Source organism: Colias eurytheme, chromosome 3, assembly GCF_061535395.1.
Source record: "Colias eurytheme isolate Ceu_HAF_F1 chromosome 3, ilColEury1 Martin Lab GWU primary, whole genome shotgun sequence".
In the NCBI taxonomy this organism is placed as follows: domain Eukaryota; kingdom Metazoa; phylum Arthropoda; class Insecta; order Lepidoptera; family Pieridae; genus Colias; species Colias eurytheme.
The window spans coordinates 10,433,128-10,448,991 of record NC_142982.1 but is presented as its reverse complement, the minus strand read 5'-3'; the positions used below and the strand labels follow the sequence as shown (position 1 = coordinate 10,448,991).

The 15,864-nt window shown below is 32.5% G+C and overlaps 1 protein-coding gene across 1 annotated transcript in view; it reads left to right on the top strand.

The window, feature by feature from the left end:
* Positions 1 to 2,828: 2,828 nt before the first annotated feature.
* The window catches only part of LOC149909945 (acetylcholinesterase-like), a 34,805-nt gene continuing 21,769 nt past the window's right edge, over positions 2,829 to 15,864 (top strand). The window contains exon 1 of the mRNA XM_090120058.1: positions 2,829 to 2,916. The gene's annotated coding sequence lies outside the window, so the exon portion shown is untranslated. The remainder of the gene's footprint in view (positions 2,917 to 15,864) is intronic.

Below are 15,864 nucleotides of genomic sequence, written 5' to 3'. Positions count from 1 at the left end.
ATAGGTGGTTTTATTAAATCAACGGCTATACATGTTATGGAGAATGAGTTATCTCTTCCTCCCCTAAGGGTGCGTAGATATTATTTAGCTGGTAAGTATTGGCTAAAAAGCAAAGCTTTTTATGATAATAATATAGTTGATATCATAAATGAGTTGAGTAGTCTTTGTAAAAACGGTTATTGGGCCCGCCGTAATACTCCTTTGTTAGCCTTGGTTCATGATTTGTTAAAGGAAAAACCTATGCATTCTAGCAGTCAGTTGGATATGTTTACTTTACAAACATGGGTCAGCAATGTGGATTTTTGGGATGTGTTGGAACTGGAAATCAGGGGTATTAATAAACCAAAAATGAGATATCAGCCTCAAATGTTAAAACAACTCGCGATAGAGTATTTAAATTCCAATTACTCAGATTTCTATCATATTTACACAGATGGCTCGAAACTGGGCAACTCATGCGGCCTAGCTATTTATGATCCTCAGTTGAACTGCTCCGTTCAGTTGCACATTAATTTTTCAATTTCTATCATGCACGTTGAACTGATTGCTATTGCAGAAGCTATTTCATATATTAATTCATTGGGAGATGGTAAATTTGTTATATTAACAGACTCTAAAAGTGCTATATATCACCTGGCTCGATGTACCTCGAATTTTCGAGGCACACCGATTGCCTACAGCATTTTGAAAATGCTGTGGAATAGTTCCTGCAATAGTAATCAATCAATTAAGATACAATGGATCCCTTCTCACGTGGGTATTCCTGGCAATGAAAAAGTTGATTCCCTTGCCAGGACCGCAGTTACGGAAGGAGTACCATTCACGTGCCTGCCATTACACACCGATTATTTCTATTGTTTGCGAGATTTTTGTGGTCAGATGTGGAAGGAGCATTTCGACGAGAGATCTTTATCGAAAGCGATTTGGTATAAAACCATTCAGCCGCACATTTGGCAATATCCTTGGTTTACCAGTTCCAATTTAAGTAGATCTGAAATTGTAATTGCTCTCAGACTTCGTTCTGGACATATCCCACTAAATATGTTCACATATCTGATGGGTAAATCGTCATCCCCCAATTGCAGTGTGTGTAACATAGTGGAGGATGTTTACCATATTATGGTGGAGTGTGTCCGGAACGAGGCTGAGAGATCTGCTGCTGAGTTGAACCTTAGATTGTTGGGCAATGTTAATGTTTTTTTGGCGCTTCCTTCTTCAAAGGAAGCTAGATTTATTTACAAAATTGTTAATCTTGGTATTAAGCGTAGATAGTTGTTTTTTGTAATGCCAATGAGGGTGGCATGATCATGTTTGATCAAACCCTCGTTAATAAAATAAAGATTTAAAAAAAAAAAAAAAAAAAATCTATATAAGTATTTATTTAAAATTATATATGTATGTTTATCAGCCATCTGGTTTCCATAACACAAGCGAAAGCTTAGTATGGGATCAGATCGTGTCGTGTGTGAAAATTGTCCCGAAATATTTATTTATAGTTTTTTTAGTTTGGAAAGCAGTCTCTATAGACGATAACTACTACTGGGTATCTACTTTTATATTCTTGCCTTAGATGTTCTCCTTGGTACAGTGGTTGACGCGTGAGCGTAGCACCGAGGGGTCTTGAGTTCGATTCCCGGTGGAGATGAAGAAAAAAATATGTCTCGGTCTGGCAGGACTCAGAAGGCTGATCACCTACTTGTCCTTAAAGAAAATCGATCAGTGAAACAGATGTATAATGCATCTGCCCCTTACCCCACTAGGGGACATGGGACTTCACTTAGATGTAAATGGCTATAATGATTATACATGTTTAGATATTTATAAAAAGTGGTTTTTATTGAATTGTTTACATATTATATCAAATATATCGTCGTATTTATATCAATATTTTTAATAGACAGACCCGAAAATCTATTTGTATTTTATGCTTTGACCTTTAAACGGATGAGTATATTTTGATGATATTTGGAATTTAGGAAGATGAGGAGCCGCAACTTAATATGGGCCATTGCATTTCAGAAATAAACCAAATGGCGTAAAAAGGGATGGGAAGGCATAGCAGAGGTAGATTATAAGAAAAAAAGGGGAAAGAATTGTTTACAGTTTCTTCCATTGGCAAATAACTGCTTAGATATCTCATTAGTGGTTATTTTAACAACACAATATTATGTTTTTAGTATCATAGTTTATCATTAAAGTGAATTTTCCAGTAGTTGGAACTAATTTTCCGCTTTTATAGTAATACGAAGAATGTTTTTACACGTAAATTAAGATTTTATTTTTCTTCTTTGTCATCGCCGTTAGATCTAGGGCGGATTTCGTTAAAATTATAGTTATTATACCAATTTTCTAATTTATTTTTGATTAAGATGGTTGGAAATAGAACTATGTTTATATGTGAGACTGAAGATGGCTCCTTGGATTTAGCAGATTTACTAAACACCCGACTCCCTTACCTGAATTCCATCAGAAAGCAAATCCTCAACAAATATTATCAAAAAGCTTAAATCCAAAATCTATAATGCTAGGCCATCCGGGGAACTTTGTTTCCCGTTCATTATGAAACGATTTTATACTTTTCTCATCCATATACCTTACATTGCGCAATCCGTACTAATATTTTAAAAGGTGACGTAAACTTACACAGCGATGTAAAGCGTGGCATGAAAAACGATCGTTGGGGGTGTGTACATATGAGTAGAGGCGAGTAGGTCCACAGATCGAGCCTACAATGCACGTTGTTTATCCGCTAGGGCGCGGGGGAAGGTGCGGGGCGCGCGGGGAGGGGCTCTTGGCCGGGCCCAGAGCATTCAGTCTGAAGCCGCCCTCCGTAGTAGTCGCACGCGACCGCGAGTGCACCAGTGCCCATAAACGACCCGACCTTCATACCGAAAGAACGAGACGTCTATATATTTGGTAAGTTCGGTAAAAAAAAAAAAACTTTCAAAAAGTTCGTTCGTATCATTAAGCGTCACCACCGTAGCCGCTACGAGTGCTACGGTGCTACGAAGTCTAATGTGTATCGAGTGTTATCGCGGGTATTAGCGATTCTTGAGGGTCACGGCAAGGTCTTGCTTATCATTAAAGGGGGTTGCCGGTACGTGGAGTCGAACCGAGTGGACAATACGCGGTCTCCACGCCCGCTGTCATTTCAGCGTAATTGTCCCGAAAGCCTCGACCTTGTTCCGCTAACGGACCATGACTTCTTTGTTCGATAGGACAAGACAATTATGTAATTTAACATAATTCATGTATTATTATTATATGAGGGATTATTCAATTTAACTAGGAATAAATGGAGGTTACCATTTTGATTATTCTTAAGATTCATTATAGTAAGGAGTATATACATGTAGGTAGGTATGTTTAAGACGGATGCTATTATAGATCAATATCCAAAAAAAAATTTAACATGTATTTGGTAATACATATCAATTAACTTGATTGAAATCGTATAATCCCGATTGCATTAAATACAGATTTTATAATAATTTCAAAATGTATGCGTTGAATAAATCAAACAATAAGACATATTTATTTTATACTAACTATGGATATTTTCCATATTATAATATTATATTATCTTCAAAAGGTTTTCCTACATATCAATTTAGAATCAAATATTGGGAGAATAATTACGATAGTTAGTCCTATATTGACAGAGAGCGTATACGAGAGGGAATATAATAATAAGTACCTATAGAATATAATATAAATAGTATTCGAAATATTATTCATATGTATCCGATATGTTGTTGGATTTATGTGCAATTATCTTGTCTTGAAATAAATATGAATGTTTTAACAACAAGATAAAATAATCAATAATAATCTCATTGAAATTAAAGATTTAAAAAGATTGATTCAAATTAAAATAGTAATTATATTAAATTAAATCAATAAACAACAAAAATATTATAGAAAAGTAAGCAAAGTGTACCAAGATATGTATCGCGTACATAGCTACAATTTCCAACTTATACAAAAAATATGAAAGAATTTTTGGAATATTTCACGTTTCATTGTTATGGATATTAGGCGACGACTTTATCGTTCTAGATTTTATAAAAGATAAATAATAATTATTGTAAAGAGAAAATGTAATCGTCTCGCTTATAGTATTATCGCGTGAAGGTGATTATTTGTGTTTGTCAAATTCGTATTATGGATGTTTGATTTATAACCTCGCAGTTTTTTATACGTCTAGACGAATAATGTAAGAGTTCTTACGTGATATAATTTCAAATATATTGGAACGGAGAGATGATATTTTAGGATCTAAATAGAAGTGTACGTCAAACTCAAACATTTATTTATTTTTAAACTAATCTTATATATAAAAATGAATCGCAAAATGTGTTGGTAAGCGCATAACTCGAGAACGGCTGAACCGATTTCGATAATTCTTTTTTTATTATATTTCTTGAAGTACGAGGATGGTTCTTATGTAGAGAAAACGTAAATATTATGTACCACGGGCGAAGCCGGGGCGGACCGCTAGTAGGAAATATTTATCAACGGGTCGCAAAGCAGTTTCTGCAGTAAAGAGCCGGCATAAAACTCTGAGTAAAAAACTGACATGATTCGCAACTGATTTCGATTTAAATATATAAAATTTACATTAAAATTTTGCCAACAAAATAAGAAAGAGATCAAATAGCATTCATGGTTATCAGGTATCAAAATTCTTACCTTGAGCTTATTAAACCATACTCAAACATTTCAAGCAGAAATATTATAGAAGCATCAAATCCATTCAAATTCTGGGAGAATTGCTAGTTTTGAACTCAACAAAAATAAATACTTACTCTGATTTTTATAGTTTAGGAACTAGTCTCGTTTAAACTAGAATTTTAATATGATGGAAGTACCTATAAAGAAATCAGAGAAGACTTCACTAATGAATATTTGAATTATGTACAGTATGATATAATTAAATTAACAACTTGACGTATTAATATTTGCACCAAATATTTATCGAAACATTGGAATGAAATGAAAAAATACTAATAAAATGAGTAATTAAAAATATATATTTTGCTAAAGCTTTCAAAATTGTTAAATTTATGTTCTTTCACTGATTTCTGAATGTACTGTAGTAATATTTAAAATATAATGGTTATATGGGTTAAATTTGTTTGTGAAGAAGTATTTCATTAAAAAAATGTTTAGCATTTTATTATTTAATTTATTTTAAATAGGTATAAACTTGGTATAAATTTTTCTAGTTAACTATTTCAGACTAATTACATATTTATAAAGGAATATACACGAAGAATTCCCTAAAAACCGGTACAGCCGTTTCGGAGGAAATTGGTTAAAACATAGGTTAAAAACTGCGCTACGACAATCTAATTAATATAAGCGCTGATCAATTAGATTGTTGTAGCATAGGTTGTAGCGCATTGTTTTTAATTGATTATTAATACTATATTTGTATAATCTCTCTTTCTTTTTTAAAATAAAAAAACATAAATAAGCCAAAGCAGTTCACCCGTTATCCAGTTGAACCAGTTTAAGCGAAACAAACACACAACAACTATCAAAATAAACATATGTATTTGTATTTTTTAACACTTGTCGCATATTATTTTTGAGATATTTGAGAAAATACATATTTATGCCGACGGCTAAGAATCCTACCGACGCTTATTACTTCAGGGACCAGCTATAAAAAATATTATAGCAATGCTTTTGCAGATATTTTTACGCTGTTAAATAGAGATGGCAATATGGAAAATGTATGTTGCATCTCTGTCTTGCACCATAAAACGGCAATAAATTGAACACAATATTTGATGGAAATAGATGATTTTTAGTTCAAATTGAAGTTATTAGGTTTTATTGCGTACTAGCGGTCCGCCCCGGCTTCGCCCGTGGTACATATTTACGTTTTCTCTACATAAGAACCATCCTCGTACTTCAAGGAATATAATAAAAAAAGAATTATCGAAATCGGTCCACCCGTTTTCGAGTTATGCGCTTACCAACACATTTTGCGATTCATTTTTATATATAAAGATGTATGTATGCATTTTTTATTGTTTGTATATTTCATGTATGTAATAGAATAATTTATGAATATAATGCATACATAGATGCTCTATATTTTAGATAATTTTATCAATTATTATAAACGATATACGACTTTCTATAATATACTGTGGTAACACTAACAATAAATTGAATACCCATTAGTTCCACAAATTAGATAAAAAAAGTATTTAATATTGCTTAATTAAATTGTACATTTTTGTGTAGCAGCAGTAAACGTAAAAATTATTTTATTTTGAATAAACATAGCTTAAATCTAGCTTAAAATGATCACGCACAAACTGTACGAAGTAGATGTTTCTTAAAGCACCTATCTTCTTTCTATCTACTTGTTGAACCTGATCTACACAAAATTACTCAATTAACAACACCACACAAAAAACATAGGTATAAATAATAAATATACTCTTTTCCAAAATCAGTTAAGGACTAGTATGACGTGTTAATGACCGCTGTCGCGACGATCGCCCACGCGTGTTTTGGTAGACGGCTGCCCACGCCACAGCTGATTACCACGTGGTAGTGTAAGGCTTTTGGTGACGTCATGTGGAGACGTGGATAGAAAGTAGAAGACGTGCAGTTTTAAGTATCTTGTAAGGTTTTGATGATGTTATATGGAGACGTGCTTGAATAGTAGAAGGGATATTGTGAAGTTTGGAGAATTTTTTTTAGTTGAGTGTAAGGTTTTGATGACGTCATAATATGGAGACGTGCTTGAAAAGAAGAAGGGATGTGCAATTTTGAGTATCTTTTCTCAGTCAAGTTCACAGTTTTGATGACATTATATGGAGACGTGCTTGGATAGAAGTTTTAAGTACTTTTATAGCCGCGTAGATGTGGCTACTAAAGTATGAAAATTTTTAGTGAAGAGTACATGTAGAGATGCTATGAACAAATAGATTTATGTATGTTATTGGGTATCTATTTGATTATCAATGTCATAACCATATATTAAATCATATGATATTAAATATTTTTTATTCACAATATTACATGTTTTAAGCTTTAGAACTTTTTTGTCGTCACAATAAGCAATAATACAGGAGAAAGCATCGATGTTGCAAATACATTACTAAAGTTCGTGTAAAAACTGAGGTGATAAGTGATTAAGACAAGGAATAATAAAGATTATTTTGCCGACCCAAATATCGACCAATAGAATTGCACCATTCGACGTCACGTGGTACAACCTACATGGTATTATACTGATAATTTTTTGAAAATTTTCTCTGGTCGTTGACGTCAAACTGACAGGTTGAATTCAATTGTGAAATTATTGGCCGACATTTGGGACGGAAAAATAATCTCCCGAATACCACACGAGCTTCAAAATTATCTGGCATTTCCCTCAAGGTTCCCTGCAAACAAATAAAGTCGTCAAGTTTTTCAGGAAAAATCACTCGCGCTTCGCGCTCATGATTTTTTAACCTTGACTAAAAACTTGACTCCTTCATTTGTTTGCAACGAACCTATCGGAAAATACCCGATAATTTTGAAGCTCTTGTGGTATTATAAGTGATTATTTTTCCGACCCAAATATCGACCAATAGAATTGCACCATTCGACGTCACGTGGTACAACCTACATGGTATTATACTGATAATTTTTTGAAAATTTTCTCTGGTCGTTGACGTCAAACTGACAGGTTGAATTCAATTGTGAAATTATTGGCCGACATTTGGGACGGAAAAATAATCTCCCGAATACCACACGAGCTTCAAAATCATCTGGCATTTCCCTCAAGGTTCCCTGCAAACAAATAAAGTCGTCAAGTTTTTCAGGAAAAATCACTCGCGCTTCGCGCTCGTGATTTTTTAACCTTGACTAAAAACTTGACTCCTTCATTTGTTTGCAACGAACCTATCGGAAAATACCCGATAAAAAAATGAATCGCAAAATGTGTTGGTAAGCGCATAACTCGAGAACGGCTGAACCGATTTCGATAATTCTTTTTTTATTATATTCCTTGAAGTACGAGGATGGTTTTTATGTAGAGAAAACGTAAATATGTACCACGGGCGAAGCCGGGGCGGACCGCTAGTACCCGATAATTTTGAAGCTCTTGTGGTATTATAAGTGATAAACTATAGATTTTAGATAGTGAATGCCTTAATTGCCTATTAATTGTTAAATCTAAATATAGGCGCTGGTTTTGTAGGCCATGGGGCAGATTCATATCAAAGAAGAAATGCCAAGGATATCTCGGCTGTAACCCACTTAATAATAGTGGTTTTGGAGCAAACCATCGCTTATTCAGATAATTTATTTCCATCGCTTAAAATACTAACGTTTTATTGCTTGATCATATCATGGGAGTAGTTTGACATTTTAAAGAATATTTTGGAACAGAACACTATGTCTTTATTTATTTATTGCACGGATGTAACTATTTTTATACTTTTATATCAAAAATATTGTACAATTCATCCAGAAAATGAGTCAATAACGTCCTTTATAACAACAAATCTCATATTTTTTGTATCGAGTTGTTATAAACTGTTGTTTTGTAATTCGTAATGTAATCAGCAATTGAATAACTAATTTAAAAACATCTAGCGTGTCGTAAACTATATGCCTGCATTTTAATTCAATTTATTATTCCTAAGTATAGCTGTAAATTAGATTATTCTTATACTGAGTCGTATGGAACTCACGTCTTTGTAGTGGATCAAAGTTGTACAACATATTTATCGTTTCTTTGTAATAACATCTTATATAACATTGTGAAAATATATTCCTTGGTAACACAATGAAATACTAATTCTGTCTTTCTCTCTTACGCAAGGAAAAGGGAGGAACATAGTTCTTGAAATGAAACATCAGTTATATTTTGGTTGTAGTCCGGGATACATCGCCCATTTTTGCAAGTGATTACTATCAAGCTAATTTTTCGTGAGTAGGTAGCTTTATTTTGATGAGATGCCCAATAATTTCATGTACAAAACTCTCGATTGTGGTAGCTACCAGAGGAAACAAGGATAAAATATTTTGATTTGATGGTTCTCAAATATTAATTACTAACTGAATGTTTTTTTTTGTTCAATCTCAAGATAATTATCTAAATTATTCGAAAAAATATTTGTCCTACAAAATCTATGGTTTGATCAAAGAGTCCCCCTTTCCAATGTGTATCGATAACGAAGTCATCATAAATGATTACTAACCAGCTGATTTTTTTATTTTCACTTATTTAATACTTATATAATTCAACAGACATATTGTCCTACAAATTGCGTAATAAATATTTGAGAACCGTCAAATCAAAAATTTTTATCCTTGTTACCTCTGTAAGCTACCACAATCGAGAGTTTCGTACAAGAAATTATTGGGCATCTCATCAAAATAAAGCTACTCACGAAAAATTAGCTTGATAGTAATCACTTGCAAAAATGGGCGATGTATCCCGGACTATTGTACAAAAGATGCAATGTATTTTATTGTTGAAACTAAATTAATGGTATTAATGACTGTCCTAAAAGCGAAAGAAGTTAGAAATGTGTGTCCAATATTTTTTACTTATGAATACTTAACTAGCTGCTCTCCCTAGCTTCGCCCGGTTTTCGTAAATAGGTTTGAAAGTAATTATCATACGAAGACATTACAATTCCTTCTGTTGTTCTTGAGTTACAAGTGGTCTTACTAACACATATTCTTTATAAATATATTCGCAAAACACAAGTACACAACATCATGTGACAGCGATTTTGTCATGATACACAATTGGTCGGCAAAGCGTCAATTCGTAATTGAACAGATTGAATATATCACCACGTATCCGTTGTGAACGACATTTTATTATAACTGTACTAGCTTACCGCCCGCGGCTTCGCCAGCTATTTCTAAAACCTAATAAATGATATATACTAAAACCTTCCTCTTAAATTACTCTATCTATTGAAAAATCCGCATCAAAATCCAAAATAATAAAATTACTTTAAGTCAATTTGATTAATGTTGTCAATCTTCGTTGCGTATCGTCCCTGTAGAAAAATATGGACCATTTTTAGACTGATCGTGCGGGGGAGGTAAGTGTTTAATTTTGGCGGGAGGCGGAGAGTGTCCGTTCTGTAGCGTTTAGCTACTATTATGTATTCTGTGTCATTATCGTACTTTTGTTTATTTATGTTTGTTCTATTTAAGTGACCACTGTTTGGTTTAGTTTGTAAATGCGTAATTGTATGACGTCACTGCTCTTGCTGTTCACAAAACGTAAACAAGATGATATTGTGAACTTCTGACCGCATTATAGCTTTGTTTGTTTTCGTATTTCCCCATAACGTAACTATCATAGGCTAGTTATATTAGTTGTCTATACTCATAGATACTTATTTAATAAAAATATTATTTAACAATTGATGGATATTGATACCGATCTAAAGCGGTTAGGAGGCTGATTTTTTTCCGGATCAACAAGCGTGAAGCCAGGGCAAGATAGAAGTGAAAAGTTCCAGAAAATGCATACATTGCCTTTCATTAAAACACATGTCTTAAAATAAATAATATTTCTTTCATTTTAATCAGAGACGTTAGACAAAAAAAGGGCTTTTTGAGCCAAAAGCGAATGAAATTAATTAATAATACATTTTTTTATCTTATCTATTGCAAAAAGCTCTATGGTCTTACCTAATTCACAGAACACTCAAATACTTATAAAATCATTCAAATTGATACAGTTGTCTTTTACAAAAGTTAAACAATCACGTTCGATACGAACTTTCGGTTTTATCACAATATTAATAGAATTCGTTTGTAAATTTAGACTTTCTAGTTTATTTCTAGGTTCTCCGTCTATCTTCTGGTCCGTCCAGATAAAGTTTTAAGGTTATTTTTACCGGTTAATTTTTAACTGTTAATTTTCTGTCATTATGTCAGTCTGTTTTATGTTAAATAAAATTTATCAAAATTTTATCTTTTATTCACGTGAAAAATGTGACATGCAAAAATATCATTTTACATTTTTCATAACATATTATTTTTACTAACACAATTTTTAAGTTATTAATTTTTACTAAAAAAATGAGTCCTGGTTACTTGAATAAATGAATGAATTATTATATTATTATTATTAAAAAAGTATTAAAACCAAAAGCAAGTTCATACCTTGAAAATAATCACATAATACAATTAAAATTTAATATGATATGACCTTAATTTGATTGAATTCTGTCTTACAACTCCCTCGTGGGTAAAACAAAACCAAATTCTTTAAATAATATCTAGGGTATTAATTATTGAATATGTACTTCTGTAATAATTTACCTGTTCAAATTACCACAGTACTCGCAAACTTATAACAATAGTATATCTTACATAATCGTTTAAAAACGGATCGAACATTCCCAAAAGGCGTTCATTCCAAGGCATGTCTTTACCTTACCGCATTTAAGGCGGCTCGGGCTATCCATCGTTGTGATAAATTGTTACCACTCACGAAGGCAGAAGGTCAAGTTCTTTAGTACATAGCTATCGAATGTAGATTGTAGCTATCATGGCTTATGTTGAATTTAATTTATAATTTTTAGTTGATGCTATAGTTCAGTTCAGTTTGTTAAATAGAAGTTAATAATTTCAAAATAACAATAAGCTTTAAATAAACAATTTTGTGAGAATATCAACATGAGACACGCACACATACATACACGGACGTGCATACGAGTTAGTAAATTTTGAAAAGGGAAAGTTCAATATTCTTTTTAAACCGTTCACTTTTCAAAGTCGTATCTCGAATTAAAAATTTCTTCAGAGCAGTAAGAAAATTTGTTGTTGCCAATGGCCAGAACAGCCATTTTTAAAATAATATTATCTCATAACTAGCTGTACCCCGCGGTTTCACCCGCATTGCTCCAATCCTGTTGATCTAAGCGTGATGATATAATATAGCCTTCCTCGATAAATGGGTTATCTAACACCGAAAGAATTTTTTTTCAAATCAGACCAGTAGTTCCTGAGATATAAATATAGCATATTCTCATTACTATAATATAAATTGCGTTACCTTGTTATAAATTATCCGTGTATCTTAATTGCTAAAATATATTTAAAAAAAATTCTTACTTCAAATTATAAGTAATGACTCATTATAAAAAAAAAAACTCAAATCAAACTTATTTAACTATACCACAGATTAAATATCGTTGCATTCTTTGCAGCCGGAAGAAAAGTCAGAGGAACAGCGCAGTCTCTTTTCCCGTTTCCTGTAATTAGCATTACCTCTTTAGTAAGGAATAGCCTTTTTGCTTTATAAAATACTAGCTTTCCACCCGCGGCTTCGCCCGCGTTTTCAAAGAAAAACCCGCAATGTTCCCGTTCCCGTAGGATTTCCGGGATAAAACCTATCCTTAAAATCCTTTCTTAGGGGACGCCTACGTTATGACATCTACCTGCATGCCAAATTTCAGCCCGATACGTCCAGTGGTTTGGGCTGTGCGTTGATAGATCACTATATCAGTCACCTTTGAGTTTTATATATGTATGTAGATGATAAGAATCGGTATACCTTAGGATATAATTATGAAACGTAAAAAGTATTAATAAGTAAATAAAAATTAATAAAATGCTTCACTACATAATATAAAACAAAGTCGCTTTCTATGTCCCTATGTATGCTTAAATCTTTAAAACTACGCAACGGATTTTGATGCGGTTTTTTTTAATAGATAGAGTGATTCAAGAGGAAACAAAGTGGGCGAAGCCGCGGGCGGAAAGCTAGTAATATTATAAACGCGAAATGTTCTAAGGATGGATTGGTAGGTATATATTTTCACGGCAAAACTTATTATTGTTTAATATTATTTGTTTCTATTATTAGAGACTAGCATTCCGCCCGCGGCTTCACCCGCGTTTTCTAAGAAAACCCCGCATAGGTCCTGTCCCCGTGGGATATCCGGGATAAAATTATCCTATGTGTTAATCCAAGTTACCCTCTATATGTGTACTTAATTTCATTGTAATCGGTTCAGTAGTATTTGCGTGAAAGAGTAACAAACACTCACATACACATCCTCACAAACTTTCGCATTTATAATGTTATAGTAGGATGTATAATTTTGTACAGAATCACAATTTGACAACATGTGTGATTCATATAAGTAGGCACAGACAAAACCGTTGGCTAAAACTAGCATCAAACGATTATTTTCGGTTTAGAAAAACCGAAAAAAAAAAATTGACATAACTTTTAAGCTATATAAAATATTCTTGTCTTAGCCCGTGGTGTTTTTAGCTCAGGTTAAGATTGTATAAAATATATTATACATACAGGTCAACAATGTGTGTGCTCAATTTTATTAAAAAATCTGTAGTGCATATAACAAGTTTTCTTTTTTCAAATTGTTAGCGATTTTTTATACATGACGTGTTCTTTTAAAAATATGAATAAAAAGTTAACTCGAATTAAATATTTCTTTGTTGATAAACATTTTGCTGACACTTCAATTAATTATTAAATACCTATCAAGTTTAACAGTTGTTTTAAATATTGAAGAAAATGAGAAATGAAATGAAATCAAGTGAAATCATTATTTTTAATTTGAATTGATTTTACAGTTGTTTGATGTGCGATGGATGTGCGTATAAATTTATAAAATAGTGGTTTATAATTCAACAACGAACAAATTAGGTGTAAATATCTACAGAGTTTTAAATTAAAATTGAAAAAAAATAATCTGACCGAGAAAAATAACATAAACACAATGCATAAACATGACAAAAAATTTACCCAATCTAATTGATTGATTCATTTTTTAAATATAATTGGAATCATTAAAACGTTCTTAATTTAAAAGTTATATTAATTCAGCCAGTATAATTAAATGGAAAATGCTTTTTAAATTCCCATTCCGCTGGTAACGAAGTACACTTCATTGATTAATCGACGATAGAACTAGAAATGCTCTTTTTGCGGAGTAGCTTTTATCTAAGTATAAGAGCTTCGTTCATCGTCCGTTAAAGTTGATTGGTAGGCCTTGGACACATGGCGAGTGGGAAATTAGAACATAAAATAAATAAATAAACAGTTAGGGAATTGTGTAATAAGTGTGGGTATCTTAAGTTTATGTAGCGGAGGAGGTGAAGAAGAAAGCAACCTGCCGCTATAAAATTACAACAATTACAACGTAAATGATATTAGAATCGACTTTAATTAATTTTGTAAACTTTTAAAGTGATATTCTCTATGACGTGTCATTAAATTTTTATTCAATAAATACTGGTTATATTTGATTTTTTATGTTATTTATTTAGCGTAACATCACTTCAAGTCCATTATTATTTAATAAATTTATATTTATTCAAATTAAAGTGTATTAATAATTAATACACTTTCATACGATTACCTAATGGTCACAACCAATACCACACGCTCGCCGTCAATTTTATTTAATTTCTCCAAAATATTAATAAAATATTGCATAATCTATTTATTTATCATTCATCCATCATTCGAAATGCAGTACTATTTTTGAGACGCCAAGTATACACCGGGCCTAACCGCACCGCACCGGCGCATGACGCAGGCAGCCGCAGTGCGGTACATGCGAGCGGAATACGACACCACAGCTCTCATTAATCGGGACCTTGGATAGACACTTTTCCACTAAACGATACTTTACTCAACTGTGGAAGCGACTGTACAAAACGCAGATGGAAAAGCAAAGGGCTTCGCGCATACAGCCTAGTCTAATGTCAAAAGAACTGATCGGAAATGGAACATCGACGTTTCGTTTTAATTCTCACTCATTTTTAAATAAACATTACATATTATGTTAAAAAAGTAGTTATAATTAAAGGGACAGTGTAAAATAATCCACATTTCCATTCATACACAAATTTAATTGTCATTCAATAGCCTTGTTAACGGAATCCCTTAATAGTATGCGAATAAATCGCTTATTCATACAACAAATTCGGATACATTTGTATAATATCCAGCCTGGTAAATTTAACATATAGGTAAGCATAAAACTCGTCAAATGATTGATGAGGACGGCGTGACAAATGAGCCTCATTTGTGGTAAGCACGTGCTGCGTGATAATCACGTTAAATATTTTATTATCTGTATTTATGTTTTGATTGCATCTGTGACACTAATGACATTTGTTTTATGTCAATTGTTCTTCTTCTTCTTTTTTGTTTATGGCCTTTCTGATCCCAGTAGAGACGGATTCAGCCAGTGTACGATTTTTATTTATTAGATCGCACACATGTTATTTAATTGAATTACTTCATGCGAAATGCGAAATGAATTGTGAATAATTTGTCAGTTTCAACTGGATGAGACAGGCGAACAGGCATCAACGCATCACCATAATGTAATTGACATAACAATGAGCATGATGTTATTATCTGTGCGGAATACGATTAATGTGCTGTGTGTGATGAAAATTGCTTTATCTGTATTTTAAACACATTGGCGCGAAAAACATAGATGAAATATATAATTATTGTAATTTAAAAGGTACATATTATTTTTTGTTTTTGTTAGACTTTTCGTTTGACTATAAATTGGGAACTTTTGAATGGATTGATATTTCTATAGTCAAAAAACACATGTACATATTATGGTTTGGTAAGTGAGTATTTAAGTTTAGTACATATTAGTTTAAGATCGTTATCGTTATTGTAAACCAAATATATACAATCCAAATCAAACTCAAAATAGAAAACATTGCTTTTCATATATTTTATACGTTATAATAAAAATGCAATATTTAAGTGGCTCTTTATTAAGTTAAGTAGTCGCGACCCTCTCGAGTCGCTGTAAGTGGCTTGCTCTTAGTTTGAAAACAATGTGATTTGAGAATGGGCCATAT